Genomic DNA, 19,813 nt, shown 5'->3' with positions numbered 1-19,813 from the left:
CAGGTGAGCGAATACTTTTGGCAATATAGTGTATATATATATATATATATATATATATATATATATATATATATATATATATATATTTATGTATCTACTTGCACCTATATTTTCATATTCTTACACCTATATTTCCATATTTTTACACCTATTTTCATATTTTATTTTTTATTCATATTCTATTTTTATTTATCTATATTATATTTTATTTTACTTTATTTTCTATTTTTATACTTTTAAGATACTCTAGTTTTATTTTTATCTTTATTTTTTATGGATCTCTTTCTAACGTACTTTTTATAAATGTTTACATGCCGGACAGTCGTGAAAAAACATTTCACTGCATGTCGTACTGTGTATGTATATGTGTCATAAAAAAACACCAGAAGCGAACAGACAATGGAGCATCAAAACCCCAGAAGGGGTGTGTTTATTGAGGCCGAATGCGGGTAGAGAGAGGAGAGAGGAGGATACTCAGCTGTAGGAGTAGTGATCTGGAAATCGGAGCTGAGGGGAGAAGAAGACGCCGTGCACGGAGGTAAACGATAATGGGAAGAGCAGCAATAGGGCTGAATACGAGGAGAAGAGGAAAAAAAAGGCAGTTAGGGCGAATATGCTCAGACTGAATAGCATGGAGGCTAAAGCTAACGGTATGTTAGCCGCAAGTCGGTGTCAAAAATGAGACCAGATGGGGATGAAGTGAAGGAAGTGGAGCTCAGGATTTCATGGTGTTTGATTATACAAGTGCAGAAAATGACAGCAAACAGGAAATTGAAGGAAACCTTCATGCAATGGTTAAAAAGATCCCTACCATATCCATAGAGGGGCATCCCTAAACATGACTGAAGATAAAAAAAAGGCAGAAAATATTAGTCACATTTTACGGTGACATTCAACTTGAAGAAAACCCCACAACATTCAAGGAAACCTACAAGATAAATGGGTGCCTCTGACCATGTGGCTGTATCCTCTCAATCTTTTGGATGATAAGGCTGCAAAGTTGGTGAGAGAAATCAGTTTGAACCTGGTGTGTAAAACAGAAAGTTTGCTGGAGGAACTCAATGAAATGGAGAGAATATGCAATGATTTGATCAAAAGACAAATAACAGATGATTTTCCTGACCTAAAAGATAGGTTGCTAAAGTTTCAGGCATTACACAGGAATTATACAAGTTCATTCAAAAATGCACTGTTCAGAGTGCTGCCAGCTATTCATTGGACAATGTTGAGTTTTCCCATACCTCCATCCAAGTTTTTGTCTGACACTGCATATGGATCGCTCGCTAATGTCCACACCATTACCTTAGGCCTAATCATCCGTTGTAGATATAGTTTTATATAAAACTGTTTATATATCTATCAAAAATATATATCTATATATATCAAAAACGTCACAAGATGATATGGAATTGTGATTGAAAGCAAGTATTAATTTACAGATAAACAGCTGTTTTAAGTGTTTTAACCAGTTTTAAGTGATTTTATATAAATCAAAAACATCACAAGACAGTTTAGAATTGAGATTGAAAGCAAGTATTTATTTACAGAATAAATAAACAGTTGTTAAGTGTTTAAACCAGTACTTGTAGCATGACACCTTAAAACAGGGGAAAACTTAATCGTTTCTTTCTGAGAAGTTAATTCTATCTTTTATTTGCTTCCAGTTCTGGGCTGTGGTGTGAAATTTCTTAGCAACAGCATCGGAAATTGCTTGACGCACATTGTGAGGCAGAGCATTTTTCCCCCTGGAACCATCAAAATTCACCAAGCCCACCCAGTCCTGATATAAGTGAAGAGGAATTAACCTTTCAAACAGATGAATAGCAAAACGATCTGCTCTTGGTTTGCCATCTGGTCCTGCTGAATCCAGATACATTTGTTTCTCTATCTCCAGGGGAATGTGATTTAAAGTCACGTCAGGTTGAATTACTCCCTGTATGAGAGACCGACGAACATGGTGATGTGAGGCATTTGTCAGTGTTTCAGGCAGTCTCAAACAAAAGGACGTTGCATTGGACACAGAAGAAAACCCAAAATTTCTCGAACTGGTGTGCAACTAACCATTGACATGGTTGTCAGTCAATGGTTTGAATGTTCTGTGTTTGATGGTGAGTCCATTGACAAAACGTGTTCTGACGCAGTTTGCTGATTGAAAGTCTGTGGAGGTGGACTGATCTGTTGTCGGCGGATGAGACGGGGGTGCCTTTTCTTTCAAATGCTCTTCCAACCAGCCAACTCTTGCCTCCAAATTCAGAAGCGTTCGTGTGAATGCCATTAACTCCTGCTTCGAAACTTTCACTATGGCGGGACACTGGTCTTTAATCCGTGCAGCCTGAAGAAACCAATGTTAAGAGTAATTTTAATACATTCAAAACAACATGGACATGTACATGAGTGCTTATCAGTTTTACAATAAAAACAATTACATACTGATTTCTTTTTTACAAACCGAGTAGTTGCTGTTGTTTTTGTGCCTGGACATGGTTTGTTCTACTTTCTAGATTTCTGTAGAGACATTTTGATGGTTAACACAGAAGTACAACACAAACTGAACGAGAAATGGTGTAAATAAAAATACTTTCTTACCCTTTGTTTTTTGCTAGCGCAAACGGTGACTTTTTTATAGAATGTCTTTGCCTCCATGTCTGTTGTGAGATTAAACAGTTTAGTACCACGGGTCGATGTGCAGCAACCAAATAAGTGAACTTTTACATGAACTGCAAATGCATACACTGTACATTGGCTAGTTTGATGCAGCATTTTATAGCTTAGGACCTCCCACCCAAAAGTGTGAATGTTTTGGTATTAACTGCATTTACAAAAAAAAAAAAAAAAAATGATTTACCAGTTGAAAAGGCTGTGAAATGGATAGGACAACCGCTTGATTCATGGAAAAAAATTGTATCAAAGCCATTTGTACTTAATGTGAATAGTATCTAATGCTATATGAATTTGGCATTAATAGGCGCTAAATAGCTGTCTGAGGAAAAAAGCTAAATAGCTTTCAGAGATGCAAATACGGTAATTTAAAAAAAAGTTAAAATAACAGTATTAAACTCATGCAACATAGGGATTAAGTTGTAATGCTTTATTTATAATGCCATATACATCAGCGTGTTTGGAGTAATGTGAACAAGCAGATGTTCAAAGCAGATAAGTTATACCTACCTTATTATTAAAACAGGTAGATGCGCATGCAACGAGTAAAGTTTCACTTTTATGCATGTTCTCAACGTAGCTTAATGCATAAGTAGTTTTATTAATACATTAATTTCACTACACAAAGATAGGTGTAACAGTGCCTGCGGAACCAGATCACCAGAGGGCGCCGTCACCTGAGATTTGACAGTCTCTAATTTGCTTCCGGTCTCACTCAGGTATTTAAACAGCTCTGCCTAGGTGTTCACCGCGAAGTATCATTCTCTAAGATTGTGTACCAAGCCTTGTATTTTCTGTTGTGTCTTCTACGTTTATGATCCCTGCCTGACCCTAGTTCTACGATTGTTTGGTTTTGCGATTTTGGTTTTGTTTGCTTGTTTTGTTTCCCGGCTTTTTGACCCTTTTTGCCTGACCATACCGATACCGATACTTGCCAGCCGATTTTGTTATAAATAAAGATCTGCTTATGGATTCTGCTACACCTGCCTCCGGTGCATCCTTACAGGATACTTTGCCGCCTGAGAACCCAGCAGATCTTCGCACTACTATTGTATGCCAAGGACACATGATCTGATTTTACCAAGACCAAGTAGCAGAGCTCGAAGCCACCAACGCCTTGCTACAGCAACAGCCTCCCGCAGCCGCTGCAGCTCCAGCACCACCCCCGCGTAGTGAGTTACCACGCATCGCACCACCCGAAAAGTTTGATGGTGCCGCTGATCGCTGCCGGGGTTTTCTGCGCCAATGCGATAATTTCTTCGCGCAGCAGCCAGAGGTCTATGGCAGCGAGACCGTCCGATGCACCTTCATGCTATCGCTGTTGATGGGAAAAGCACTGGACTGGGCTGTGGCTGTATGGGATTCAGATCCCCAAGTTAAGACTTCGGCAAATTACTTCACGAACCTCATCAAAGAAGTTTTCGAGTATCTGGCGGGGGGAAAGGACATTTCCGTGCAGCTGTTGGAATTACGCCAGGGCTCTGATACTGCAGCGGATTTCGCAATCAAGTTCCGCACGCTCGCAGCTCAGTATGGGTGGAATGAAACGGCATTAGTGGCGGTGTTTCGCGAGGGGCTCAACCGGGAATTGAAAGCCGAAATGGCTAAAATTTTTTATCATTTCATCGCCCTCAAACCCTGTCGTCCTCGGCCTTCCCTGGCTCCAACTTCATGACCCGATCATTTCATGGAAAAAAGGGGAACTAAGTAAGTGGTCCACTCTGTGTCATACGAACTGTTTTTGCTACCAGTTAACCTGTTCATGCCTATCCACGTCCATCGAAAGCCCAGAGTCTTCTCTCCAAGTCACGCTTCCTCAGGAATAACTGGATTTCGAAGAGGCCTTCAGTAAAGAGAAAGCCACCAAATTACCCCTACATCAACCCTGGGACTGTGCCATCGACCTTCTTCCTAACACTGTGCCGCCCAAGAACCGCATCTACCCCCTGTCACTCCCTGAAAAGCTTGCTATGGAGGAATACATTGAGGAAGCTCTCGCAGCCGGATACATCTGCCCGTCTACATCACCAGCTGCCGTGGGGTTTTTCTTTGTGGAAAAAAAGGACGGGGGCCTTCGACCCTGCATAGACTACAGAGGCCTGAACGCGATCACCGTGCCGTACCCATATCCACTTCCCCTTGTTCCTGCAGCCCTCGAACAGTTACAGGGAGCGAGGGTCTTCACCAAGCTGGATTTACAAAGCGCCTACAATCTCATCCGGATTAAGGAGGGTGACGAATGGAAGACGGCTTTTCACATGACACATGGACACTATGAATATCTGGTCATGCCTTATGGACTCACGAACACCCCCGCCGTCTTCCAGTCACTTATAAACGAGGTGTTCAGAGACATGCTGAATCAATTCGTCATTGCGTACATTGATGACATCCCCATTTACTCCGCCAGCCTAGAACAACACATCGCCCACGTTCGTACTGTCCTCCAGCGCCTCACTAACCATAACCTCTATGTGAAACTAGAAAAGTGTGAATTTCATCGCTCTTCTGTAACATTCTTGGGATATGTGATCTCGCAGAAAGGAGTGGAAATGGATCAAAATAAAGTGTCCGCCATTATGTCCTGGCCCGAACCTACCTCTGTCAAGGGGTTGCAATGCTTTCTCGGGTTTGCGAATTTTTACAGAAGGTTCATTCGTAATTACAGTACCATCGCTAGCCCACTGACGTCACTGCTAAAGAACAAACCCCAGAAGTTAAAGTGGACAGATCAGGCCCAAGCAGCCTTTCTGAAACTCAAGAAAACCTTTTCTTCTGCCCCGATACTCTGCCATCCTGCCCCCAAACTGCCATTCGTAGTGGAGGTGGACGCCTCTAATTGTGGTATAGGAGCGGTGCTCTCCCAACGTCAACCAGAAACTGGAAAGCTGCACCCTTGCGCATTCCTTTCCCAAAAGCTCACGCAGGCCGAATCCAACTAAGACATAGGGAACTGGGAACTACTTTCGATAAAGGCTGCCCTGGAAGAATGGAAGCACTAGCTAGAGGGGGCCCGCCACTCGTTCCTGGTGCTTACTGACCACAGAAATTTGACCTATCTATGAGAAGCTAAACGCCTCAACCCCCGCCAAGCTAGATGGGCCCTGTTCTTCACAAGATTTAAGTTTTCAGTCACGTATCGCCCCGGTTCGAAGAATGGTGATGCATTATCTCGTATCCATGACCCTCTTGAGCCCCCATCTAGTCCAGAAACCCGAGTCCGAGTCCGTCCGAGTATCGCCCGTGCAGTGGGATCTGATGAACGAAATAGAATGGGCACAGTTAGCAGGAACTCCTCCCCCTGCCTGTCCTTCATCTAAAGTTTATGTGCCTACAGATTTCCGCCTCCGAGTAATACAATGGATACATGAGAGTCTGAGTTCAGGCCACCCCGGTGTCCGCAGAACCACACAGTTAGTAAGACAAAGATTCTGGTGGCCATCTCTCAACTACGATGTCGAGGAGTCCGTTCGTACCTGCTCGGCCTGTGCACAATCCAGAACATGCCGTCAACTACCAGAAGGTTTACTAGAGCCATTACCCCTCCCACGCCAACCATGGTCTCATATCTCTATAGACTTTCTCACTGACCTACCTAATTCTCAAGGCTTCACTACAGTCATGGTGGTTATTGACAGATTTTCCAAATCATGCAAGCTAATCCCGATGAAGGGGCTGCCGACCGCCATGGAAACCGCCACGGCTATCTTCCAGAACACTTTCCGTCACTATGGCTTACCCGAGGACATTGTTTCCGACCGAGGTCCACAGTTCACCTCCCGAGTATGGTCGGAATTCTGCAGGCAACTTGGGATCAATGTTATCCTCAGCTCGATCCACAGTCTAATGGCCAAGCAGAACGGCTTAACCAGGAAATTGGGAGGTTTCTGAGAACTTATTGCAGCCAGGAACACCTTTGTTGGAGTGAGTTCCTCCCTTAGGCCGAATACGCTCAAAATTTGCTGCTCCACTCCTCCACCGGCTTAACACCCTTTCAATGTGTATTGGGCTATCAGCCTCCGCTCTTTCCCTGGTCCGGGGGAACCCTCTAATGTGCCTGCTGTTGAGGACTGGTCGAGACATAGTCAGGAGGTCTGGGAGAGAGCTCATGTGCGCCTGCAGTGGACGATCCGTCAACAGGAGGTCCAGGCTAACTGTTGTCGTTGTCCTCACCCAGCCTATCAGGTGGGCCAAAGGCTCTCCACCAAGAATCTAAGACTCAAACTCCCATGTCGCAAGCTGAGTCCCAAGTTCGTCGGCCCGTTTAAGATCCTTCACCAAGTAAATCCAGTCTCTTTCTGCCTTGATCTTCCTGCAGCTTATCGCATTTCACCAACCTTCCATGTGTCTCTGCTTAAGCCTTTCCATGAACCACGTACCCTCGGCCCCACCAGCACTGAACCACCCCCACCACTGGACATTGATGGCGCCCTTGCCTACCAGGTACGCACCATACTCAACTCCCGTCGTCGGGCTGGCCGCATTCAGTATCTGGTCGATTGGGAAGGATACGGCCCAGAGGAACGTTGTTGGGTTGATGCTCGGGATATTCTTGATCCTTCACTCATGGAAGGGTTCCATCTGAGCTTCCCGAACCGGCCCGCCCCTCGCCCACGGGGACGCCCACGTCGAAGAACACCTGGAGGTGTTCATAGAGGGGGGGGTTCTGTAACAGTGCCTGCGGAACCAGATCGCCAGAGGGCGCCGTCACCTGAGTTTTGACAATCTCTATTTTGCTTCCGATCTCACTCAGGTATTTAAACAGCTCTGCCTAGGTGTTCACCGCAAAGTATCATTCTCTAAGATTGTGTACCAAGCCTTGTATTTTCGATTGTGTCTTCTACGTGTATGATCCCTGCCTGACCCTAGTTCTACGATTGTTTGGTTTTGCGATTTTGGTTTTGTTTGCTTAGTGTTTTGTTTCCCGGCTTTTTGACCCTTTTTGCCTGACCATACCGATACCAATACTTGCCTGCCGATTTTGTTATAAATAAAGATCTGCTTATGGATTCTGCTACACCTGCCTCCGGTGCATCATTACAATAGGTCTAATATATTATTCATCACTCTAAACACGTTAATGTAAATAATGACATTATTCTCAAAATATTATGAATTTAATCCCGTATTGCTACGAATCTCGTTATTTTTACTTTATTCTCATAGTGTTAATTTTATTCGCGAAATATTACTACTTTGTCACAATTCTATTTAGTTTGACTTTTTTTCTGGAATAACTACCAGTTAAATTTTGCATTATAATGACTTTAATCAAGATGTTTTCCATTTTAATTGTCATCTTTGCACAGGCATCTTTAAAGTTGAACAAAAAAAAGTTACACGCAGATGGCAGGACAACACCAGCGCAATAAAGTATTTACAAAGCACATAAAAATACTTTGCAGCTTTACACTCACACAGGCACAGGTAAATTTATACATATTCATTTAAAATGTAAATATTATTTTATATATATATATATATACACTATATTGCCAAATGTATTCCCTCACCCATCCAAATAATCAGAATCAGGTGTTCCGATCACTTCCATGGCCACAGGTGTATAAAATCAAGCACCTAGGCATGCAGACTGTTTTTAAAAACATTTGTGAAAGAATGGGTCGCTCTCAGGAGCTCAGTGAATTCCAGCGTGGAACTGTGATAGGATGCCACCTGTGCAACAAATCCAGTCGTGAAATTTCCTCGCTCCTAAATATTCCACAGTCAACTGTCAGCTGTATTATAAGAACGTGGAAGTGTTTGGGAACGACAGCAACTCAGCCACGAAGTGGTAGGCCACGTAAACTGACGGAGCGGGGTCAGCGGATGCTGAGGCGCAAAGTGCGAAGAGGTCGCCAACTTTCTGCAGAGTCAATCGCTACAGACCTCCAAACTTCATGTGGCCTTCAGATTAGCTCAAGAACAGTGCGCAGAGAGCTTCATGGAATGGGTTTCCATGGCCGAGCAGCTGCATCCAAGCCATACATCACCAAGTGCAATGCAAAGCGTCGGATGCAGTGGTGTAAAGCACGCCGCCACTGGACTCTAGAGCAGTGGAGACGCGTTCTCTGGAGTGACGAATCGCGCTTCTCCATCTGGCAATCTGATGGATGAGTCTGGGTTTGGCGGTTGCCAGGAGAACGGTACTTGTCTGACTGCATTGGGCCAAGTGTAAAGTTTGGTGGAGGGGGGATTATGGTGTGGGGTTGTTTTTCAGAGTTGGGCTTGGCCCCTTAGTTCCAGTGAAAGGAACTCTGAATGCTTCAGCATACCAAGACATTTTGGACAATTCCATGCTCCCAACTTTGTGGGAACAGTTTGGAGCTGGCCCCTTCCTCTTCCAACATGACTGTGCACCAGTGCACAAAACAAGGTCCATAAAGACATGGATGACAGAGTCTGGTGTTGATGAACTTGACTGGCCTGGACAGAGTCCTGACCTCAACCCGATAGAACACCTTTGGGATGAATTAGAGCGGAGACTGAGGGCCAGGCCTTCTCGTCCAACATCAGTGTGTGACCTCACAAATGCGCTTCTGGAAGAATGGTCAAAAATTCCCATAAACACACTCCTATACCTTGTGGACAGCCTTCCCAGAAGAGTTGAAGCTGTTATAGCTGCAAAGGGTGGACCGACGTCATATTGAACCCTATGGATTAGGAATGGGATGTCACTTAAGTTCATATGCGAATCAAGGCAGGTGAGCGAATACTTTTGGCAATATATTGTATATATATATATATATATATATATATATATATATATATATATATATATAGAGAGAGAGAGAGAGAGAGAGAGAGAGAGAGAGAAGAACTGTGTCTATTTCTTTCAGAATTTATTGTGGATATTTTCTCACAATCATTACATTACATGTGCAGTTAACAACTGATAAACTGATAAATTACAAGTGTATTTAACAATAGTATGAAGACTATGTATATAGCAAACTTTGAGTGATTATACTGTATAATGTGCTGTGGCCAGAGTTGTACACATGCATTGAAATACTAAAGCGCCGACTTGCAGAATCTTGCAGCACACTGTGGGCGGAATCGTGGCGTGCTGCGGGAAAAAGCGCTCATTTTTTAATGCCACATCTGTATAATTATATATTATTCCTGTTTATGCATATATACAGGTGTAGTTTAATTTTCAATAGCTATATGTACAATTTGATTTTAGAAACTTTGATGAAATTGAGCCTTTGATAAATTAAGTCTCTACTTTTTTTTTTTAAATAAGAATAAAGTTCTAAAATGAGAATTATTTTTTTAATTCTTAATATTACAATGCAGTTCAGATACTGTGTGCATATTTTATCTTGATCCGTACTGACTTGGGATGAACGTCATCATGCATGTCAACCAATGAGAGCATTTGGGATGACCATAAGATTGCTGCGGCACCCACAGGAACCGGAAAAGAAATAGAACTGGTGGATAAACAAACACCGAACAAGGCACCGAACTTAGATAGATAGATCTATCTTAGATAGATAGAGGGACACTGATGCTCCGTCCAAACCTCCTTCCTTTTGCAATTTAACTAGTTTTTTAGTGCCGACTAATCATAGTTCTAATCATAGTTCTAGAGAGAGAGAGAGAGAGAGAGAGAGAGAGAGAGATATTAAGTATGCTTGTGATAATGTGATATTTAAAGACAATATAGATTATGTGTAAAGTGCAGGCAGGGACTCTAGCAAGACTAGCTATGACAGCATAACTAAAAGGGCGAGCCAGAAGGTGACAGATATGAAGGCTTCCGGGGACATAAAGCATCCAACCAAGGTGGTAAGGGTGGTAAAGGCAACAACATCCAAACATCCCAGTAGACCAAACAATTTATGCCTATGAACCTTCTAGATCTGCTCCTTTACCTAAAAAAATTATACAATGAAAACTTGACTAAACAAATGTGTCTTCAGCCTAGACTTAAACATTGAGACTGTGTCTGAATCCCGAACACTAATTAGAAGGCTGTTCCATAACAGTGGGATTTTGTGAGAAAAAGCTCTGCCCTCTGCTGTAGCATTTGCTACTTGAGGTACTACCAAATAACCTGCACCCTTTGATTGGAGTAGGTGTGGCAGATCATAAATAACTAAAAAATTGCTCAGGTACTGTTGCACAAGACCATTTAGTGCTTTATAGGTTAGTAATAGTATTTTATAATCAATGCGAAATTTGACTGGGAGCCAATGTAGTGTGGCTAAGATAGGAGTGATGTGTTCATATCTACTGCTTCTAGTTAGGACTCTAGCTGTTGCATTCCGGACCAAGTGGAGCTTGTTTTTGCTCCTTCTGGAAAATCCAGACATTAAGACATAACAATAATCCAACCTAGAGGGTAACAAAAGCATGAACTAGTTTTTCTGCAACATGAAGTGACATCACATTTCTTAGCTTAGCAATATTTCTGAAATGAAAGAAGGCTACCCTAGTGATATTATTAACGTGAGCTTCAAATGAAAGACCAGAGTCAATAATCACGCCAAGATGAAACAGAAAGACCATCCTCAGAAAGCTTACTTCTAGCTGCATGTAGTCCTAGTACAAGCATCTATGTCTTGTCAGAGTTAAGCAGGAGGAAGTTAGTAAGCATCCACTGTCCAATGTCCTTTACACATTCCTCAATCTTAATAAGCTGGTGTCTCTCATCTGACTTAGCTGAAACATATCGCTGTGTGTCATCGGCATAACAGTGGAAGATAATACCATTTTTACAAATAATTGCACCAAGGGCAATGGGCCTAAGACAGAACATTGTGGAACACCGAACATAACCTTGGTATGCATAAAGAAGTCACCATCTAGATCTACAAACTGATAACGATCAGTCAAATAAGACCTGAGCCAGGAGAGAGCTGTTCCTTTAACACCAACATGTTCTAGCCTATCAAGTAGAATAGTGTGGTCAGTGGTGTCAAACGCTACACTAAGTTTGAGTAACACCAGTAATGAGACACAACCCTGATAAAAAGCCAGTAACAGGTCATTGACCACTTTAACCAGTGCTGTCTCTGTGCTATGGTGAAGTCTAAATCCTGACTGATACATTTCATGAATTTTCTTCCTATGTAAGTGTAAACATAACTGCCTTTTCTAGGATCTTGGAGATAAAGGGCATGTTTGATATTGGCCTATAGTTGAATAGCTGACAGGGGTCGAGGTCCGTTTTTTTTTAATCAGGGGTTTGATAACTGCTAGCTTAAAAGACTTAGGCACATAGCCAGTGCGATAGAATTTATCATTTTTAGAAGGGGTGCGGTAGCTACTGGCAATATCTGTTTAAGGAAAAATGTGGAATTAGTGAAATTAGATCAGGCTCTTGAAGGGGAGTAAAGCATTTTTAAGCATTTTTTTCTGATCAGAAATAGTTATATTATCTAAAGGATTATCTATCAAATAAATTGCTTTTAAATTAATAGTCTACATTTTTTGCCCGATATTATCAGTTTTTCCATTAAAAAAATCATGAAGTCATTGCTGCTGCACATAAGTGGTGTGCGTTTTTTTACATTGGTTTTACTCCTAGTTGGTTTTGCTACAGTACTAAATGAAAATCTAGGATTTTTTTTTTTTTTATCTTCGATCAGGGCAGAGAGATGTGCTGATCTAGCGGTACTAAGAGAAGTTTTGTAGCTCAGAAGGCTTTCCTTCCATGCTAACTGAAATACTGCCAATTTAGTTTGATGCCATTTATGTTCTAGTTTCCTAGCTGATTGTTTTAATGCTTGTGTGAGTCTGCCTTTTTTCATTTTAGATGTCCTGCTCTGTGCACTGTTTTAGGTCGAGTTAACTTTATATGAATGACTTCTCGCTCAAATCTAGCAGTTTTTGCAATCCCCTTGCCTTGATTACCTTTAGTTCTCGTTGTATTTTTGATGTAATTGTTTTCGCTTTGTAATCTAACATCAAGTTTACAGCACTTTCGTTTGTCATAAATGAGAAACAAGCAAGTTTCATTAGTATTATTTATACATGAGTTTGAATTCGTATGCATATGCTCTCTCTCCAGAACTGGAGCACATCTACTTTTGGTAAGGAACTGAACACTGGCATCTCACGCACAAATCTTTCTGACATCCAGTCTGATGTGCCACATCCAGTCTGTAACCCTGTGAGTAACATCTTCATTTCAGAGTCAATTTCAGAATGAATGAGCAAGCCAATAGATTGAATTTTTATGATACTATAACCACATGAATAGATTTTTATCATTATAACATGAATGATGCTTAAACACAACAGAGCAATCCATTTTTAGGATCAGTCCCTGGAGGCTTGAGACCTGATGTGGCTTTGTTCTTCCAAGTGGTTGTTCCATCAGATTGTGAATGGTATGCTAAATGCATATTCATTTCAAGACAGTTTGAATGAAAGGCAATATTGAATAGAATAGCTTGAAGTCTCTCACTATGTGTTACAGTTACAGTAAATTAAATGTTAAAAATGATTTCTTTCTGCTTTGAAATAAATTTGCAGACTGGGCCAAGGTACCTTCATGATATTGCTCTCAATCTCAAAAGAGACAAAGACTCTGTGGTCCTTAACTCCCATCCACAGCGTCAGTGAGCACCAGTAAATGAGGAGACTCTGACTAGGGGTAGAGCCAGTGGTCACACTGGAAACTCAGAACACTGGGAGTTTGGGAGTTGAATGTATGCTTGACAGAGAAAAACAGAGAGAGAGAGAGAGAGAGAGAGAGAGAAATTAAGTATGCTTGTGATCATGTGATGTTTAGAGACAATATAGTTTATGTGAAACTTACAGGCAGGGACTCTGGCAAGACTAGCTATGACAGCATAACTAAAAGGGAGAGCGAGAAGGTAACAGACATGAAGGCTTCCTGGGACATAAAGCATTCAACCACTTCACAGTCAGCAAACCTGAGCGACTTGTGAGGGTGGTAAAGGCAACAGCATCCAAAAATTCCAGTATACCAAACACTCTATTCCCATGAACCTTCTAGATCTGCTCCTTTACCTAAAAAAACTATATATTAAAAGCTTGACTTAACAAATGTGTCTTTAGACTAGACTTAAACATTGAGACTGTGTCTGAATCCCGAACACTAAATGAAAGGTTGTTCCATAACTGTGGAATTGTGGCGTTGTAAGAAAAAGCTCTGTCCCCTGCTGTATCCTTTGCTACTTAAGGTACTACCAAATAACCTGCACCCTTTGATCGATGTAGGCATTGCAGATCATAAATAACCAAAAGATCACTCAGGTACTATGGCCTGAGACCATTTAGTGTTTTATAGGTTAGTAAAAGTATTTTAGAATCAATGTGAAATTTGGCTGGGAGCCAATGCAGTATGGATAAGATTGGAGGGATGTGTTCATATCTTCTGGTTCTGGTTAGGACTCTAGCTGCTGTGTTCTGGACTAACTGGAGATTGTTTATGCTCCTACTGAAACATCCAGACAGTAAGGCATTACAATAATCCAACTAGAAGTAACAAAAGCATGAACTAGTTTTTATAGTTCTAACAAATAATTTAGGTTCAGAATCCTCAACAGCGATGTTAAAGTGTGCACCAGAGTAATAGTAATAGCAAGTGTGATGGAGTAATAGGTGAATGAGGTAATAGTCAGCTCCTTACTGCTCGAGATTGATGGCTCCTGAAAATTATCTTTCTTCTGCGGCTGCACGATGTCTTTTTCACACATACTTTAGCAAGTTGCTCTGTTTCATTTTAGTTTAACGTACAACTAAACTTCGGTGGTCTTTTGTGAAATGTGTTTGGTGTGGAGGGGGAAGGGGAGCATGAGGGCAGAGACGTTTCATTCAGCAAGTGTTCTCACGCAGAAAGTACAAGTATCATAACACATGCCAAGACAAACCTAATATGGACAAAGGCATGCAAAGGCATGCAAAGGCATCAAAGATCACTGTAATCAAAGCAATCATGCAAAGATCAAAGAGAGGCATGCAAAGATCACTGTAATCAAAGCGATCTCTGCTGTATCTGAAGAACTGTTTACAGCCGAATTCACATGAAGACAGATAGGTTGAGAGGGTGTTGTGAAAGGTAAGTGTTTGTGCACACAAATTATTTGATTTACAGTATCTCACAAAAGTCAGTACACCCCTCACATTTTTGTAAATATTTTATTATATCTTTTCATGTGACAACACTGAAGAAATGACACTCTGCTACAATGTAAAATAGTGAGTGTACAGCCTGTATAACAGTGTAAATTTGCTCTCCCCTCAAAATAACTCAACACACAGCCATTAATGTCTAAACCGTTGGCAACAAAAGTGAGTACACCCCTAAGTGGAAATGTTCAAATTAGGCCTAATTAGCCATTTACCCTCCCTGGTGTCATGTGACTTGTTAGTGTTACAAGGTCTCAGGTGTGAATGGGGAGCAGGTATGTTAAATTTGGTGTTATCGCTCTCACACTCTCTCATACTGGTCACTGGAAGTTCAACATGGCACCTCATGGCAAAGAACTCTCTGAGGATCTGAAAAAAAGAATCACACCAAGATGAAACAGAAAGACCATCCTCAGTTACTCTGTAATCAGAAAGCTTACTTCTAGCTGCATGTGGTCCTAGTACAAGCATCTATGTCTTGTCAGAGTTAAGCAGGAGGAAGTTAGTAAGCATCCACTGTCCAATGTCCTTTACACATTCTTCAATCTTAATAAGCTGGTGTCTCTCATCTGACTTAGCTGAAACATATCGCTGTGTGTCATCAGCATAACAGTGGAAACTAATACCATTTTTACAAATAATTGCACCAAGGGCAATGGGCCTAAGACAGAACTTTGTGGAACACCGAACATAACCTTGGTATGCATAGAGAAGTCACCATCTAGATCTACAAACTGATAACGATCAGTCAAATAAGACCTGAGCCAGGAGAGGGCTGTTCCTTTAACACCAACATGTTCTAGCCTATCAAGTAGAATAGTGTGGTCAGTGGTGTCAAACGCTACACTAAGTTTGAGTAACACCAGTAATGAGACACAACCCTGATAAAAAGCCAGTAACAAGTCATTGACCACTTTAACCAGTGCTGTCTCTGTGCTATGGTGATGTCTAAATCCTGACTGATACATTTCATGAATTTTCTTCCTATGTAAGTGTAAACATAACTGCTGTGCTACAGCCTTTTCTAGGATCTTGGAGATAAAGGGCATGTTTGATATTGGCCTATAGTTGAATAGCTGACAGGGGTCGAGGTCCGTTTTTTTGATCAGGGGTTTGATAACTGCTAGCTTAAAAGACTTAGGCACATAGCCAGTGCGATAGAATTTATCATTTTTAGAAGGGGTGCGGTAGCTACTGGCAATATCTGTTTAAGGAAAAATGTGGAATTAGTGAAATTAGATCAGGCTCTTGAAGGGGAGTAAAGCATTTTTAAGCATTTTTTTCTGATCAGAAATAGTTATATAATCTAAAGGATTATCTATCAAATAAATTGCTTTTAAATTAATAGTCTACATTTTTTGCCCGATATTATCAGTTTTTCCATTAAAAAAATCATGAAGTCATTGCTGCTGCACATAAGTGGTGTGCGTTTTTTTACATTGGTTTTACTCCTAGTTGGTTTTGCTACAGTACTAAATGAAAATCTAGGATTTTTTTTTTTTTATCTTCGATCAGGGCAGAGAGATGTGCTGATCTAGCGGTACTAAGAGAAGTTTTGTAGCTCAGAAGGCTTTCCTTCCATGCTAACTGAAATACTGCCAATTTAGTTTGATGCCATTTATGTTCTAGTTTCCTAGCTGATTGTTTAATGCTTGTGTGAGTCTGCCTTTTTTCATTTTAGATGTCCTGCTCTGTGCACTGTTTTAGGTCGAGTTAACTTTATATGAATGACTTCTCGCTCAAATCTAGCAGTTTTTGCAATCCCCTTGCCTTGATTACCTTTAGTTCTCATTGTAGTTTTGATGTAATTGTTTTTGCTTTGTAATCTAACATCAAGTTTGCAGCACTTTCGTTTGTCATAAATGAGAAACAAGCAAGTTTCATTAGTATTATTCATACATGAGTTTGAATTCGTATACATATGCTCTCTCTCCAGAACTGGAGCACATCTACTTTTGGTAAGGAACTGAACACTGGCATCTCACGCACAAAGCTTTCTGACATCCAGTCTGATGTGCCACATCCAGTCTGTAACCCTGTGAGTAACATCTTCATTTCAGAATCAATTTCAGAATGAATGAGCAAACCAATAGATTGAATTTTTATGATACTATAACCATATGAATAGATTTTTATCATTATAACATGAATGATGCTTAAACACAACAGAGCAATCCATTTTTAGGATCAGTCCCTGGAGGCTTGAGACCTGATGTGGCTTTGTTCTTCCAAGTGGTTGTTCCATCAGATTGTGAATGGTATGCTAAATGCATATTCATTTCAAGACAGTTTGAATGAAAGGCAATATTGAATAGAATAGAATAGCTTGAAATTTCTCACTATCTGTTACAGTTACAGTAAATTAAATATTAAAAATGATTTCTTTCTGCTTTGAAATAAATTTGCAGACTGGGCCAAGGTACCTTCATGATATTGCTCTCAATCTCAAAAGAGCCAAGGACTCTGTGGTCCTTAACAGCCGTGAGAAAGAGATATGGGGCAATGAAGAGAGGGCACCAAGAGGCCCTTTTAACGAAGGAGCAGCTTTTGATAACATCATGGTTATTAAACCAGAATTCTATAAGGTGTGATGTTACTGATAAAATAAATGAAGGGGTTAAAGACTTTAAGCATTTGGATTACATAAGCTTATACTTTTTTTGTTCAGGTGATCATGAATGTCCTCAAATACTGCAAGTTTAAGCATCATATACCAGTGAATACAGTGACTACACTTCACATTAAGGGAGATGTCTTCATGAACACTTTTGCCATTACTGAAGTAGGTCAATATTTTGGTAAACACATCTGTAGGACATACTACTGGAAATGAAACCCTTATTAAAAGACAGTCTCAATTTACAAAATATATCATATATTATATTTTAGATGTACCTCATAACAAACAGGAATATTAAGAGATGATTTCTTTTTTTTAAACAGGTGGATGATATTAATCTGAAAGTCACCGTCACCAATCCTGCCACTATCTGAGGATTCGCATCTTCCCCAAATCCACTGACAATTTTTGTTAGATTCTGCTCAAAGTAGAGAAGTTACATAAGTTATAAGTTATATATAAGTTTAAATTAAAGTTACTATTTTATCCCTATTTTATCCCTAATAAGCAAGCCTGGGGCGATGGTGGCAGAGAAAAACTCCCATCCACAGCATCAGTGAGCACCAGCAAATGATGAGACTCCGACTAGGGGTAGAGCCAGTGGTCACACTGGAAACTCAGAACACTGGGAGTTTGGGAGTTGAATATATATCTGCTCCTTTACCTAAAAAAAACTATATATTAAAAGCTTGACTTAACAAATGTGTCTTTAGACTAGACTTAAACATTGAGACTGTGTCTGAATCCCGAACACTAAATGAAAGGCTGTTCCATAACTGTGGAATTGTGGCTTTGTAAGAAAAAGCTCTGCCCCCTGCTGTATCCTTGATCGATGTAGGCATTGCAGATCATAAATAACCAAAAGATCACTCAGGTACTGCGGCGTGAGACCATTTGGTGTTTTATAGGTTAGTAAAAGTATTTTAGAATCAATGCGAAATTTGGCTGCGAGCCAATGCAGTATGGATAAGATTTTTTGTGAAATGTGTTTGGTGTGGAGGGGGAAGGGGAGCATGAGGGCAGAGACATTTCATTCAGCAAGTGTTCTCACGCAGAAAGTACAAGTATCGTAAGACATGCCAAGAAAAACCTAATATGGACAAAGGCATGCAAAGGCATGCAAAGATCACTATAATCAAAGCAATTTGCGCTGTTTCTGAAGAACTGTTTACAGCCGAATTCACAAGAAGACAGATAGGTTGAGAGGGTGTTGTGAAAGGTAAGTGTTTGTGCACACAAATTATTTGATTTACAGTATCTCACAAAAGTCAGTACACCCCTCACATTTTTGTAAATATTTTATTATATCTTTTCATGTGACAACACTGAAGAAATGACACTCTGCTACAATGTAAAATAGTGAGTGTACAGCCTGTATAACAGTGTAAATTTGCTCTCCCCTCAAAATAACTCAACACACAGCCATTAATGTCTAAACCGTTGGCAACAAAAGTGAGTACACCCCTAAGTGGAAATGTCCAAATTAGGCCTTATTAGCCATTTACCCTCCCTGGTGTCATGTGACTTGTTAGTGTTACAAGGTCTCAGGTGTGAATGGGGAGCAGGTATGTTAAATTTGGTGTTATCGCTCTCACACTCTCTCATACTGGTCACTGGAAGTTCAACATTGCACCTCATAGCAAAGAACTCTCTGAGGATCTGAAAAAAAGAATCACACCAAGATGAAACAGAAAGACCATCCTCAGTTACTCTGTAATCAGAAAGCTTACTTCTAGCTGCATGTGGTCCTAGTACAAGCATCTATGTCTTGTCAGAGTTAAGCAGGAGGAAGTTAGTAAGCATCCACTGTCCAATGTCCTTTACACATTCTTCAATCTTAATAAGCTGGTGTCTCTCATCTGACTTAGCTGAAACATATCGCTGTGTGTCATCGGCATAACAGTGGAAGATAATACCATTTTTACAAATAATTGCACCAAGGGCAATAGGCCTAAGACAGAACTTTGTGGAACACCGAACATAACGAAAATGAAAATGAAATGAAACAGCCTTTATTTGTCACATATACATTACAGCACAGTGAAATTCTTTCTTCGCATATCCCATCCTTGGAGGTTGGGGTCAGAGCGCAGGGTCAGCCATGATACGGCACCCCTGGAGCAGAGAGGGTTAAGGGCCTTGCTCAAGGGCCCAACAGTGGCAACTTGGTGGTGCTGGGGCTTGAACCCCTGATCCTCCGGTCAACGACCCAGAGCCTTAACCACTTGAGCCACCACTGCCCCTAAAATAGGAAGCTGGGGTCAGAGAGCAGAGTCAGCCGTGATATGGCACCCCTGGAGCAGGGAGGGTTAAGGGACCCAACAGCACTAGCTTGGCAGTACTGGGGCTCGAACCCCCAACCATTTGATCAGTCACCCAGAGCCTTACCTGTGTGAGCCACCACTTCCCCTTGGTATGCAT

The sequence above is a fragment of the Hemibagrus wyckioides genome, linkage group LG26 (genome assembly GCF_019097595.1).
Source record: "Hemibagrus wyckioides isolate EC202008001 linkage group LG26, SWU_Hwy_1.0, whole genome shotgun sequence".
In the NCBI taxonomy this organism is placed as follows: Eukaryota; Metazoa; Chordata; class Actinopteri; order Siluriformes; family Bagridae; genus Hemibagrus; species Hemibagrus wyckioides.
Note: the sequence above shows the minus strand (reverse complement) of the source record.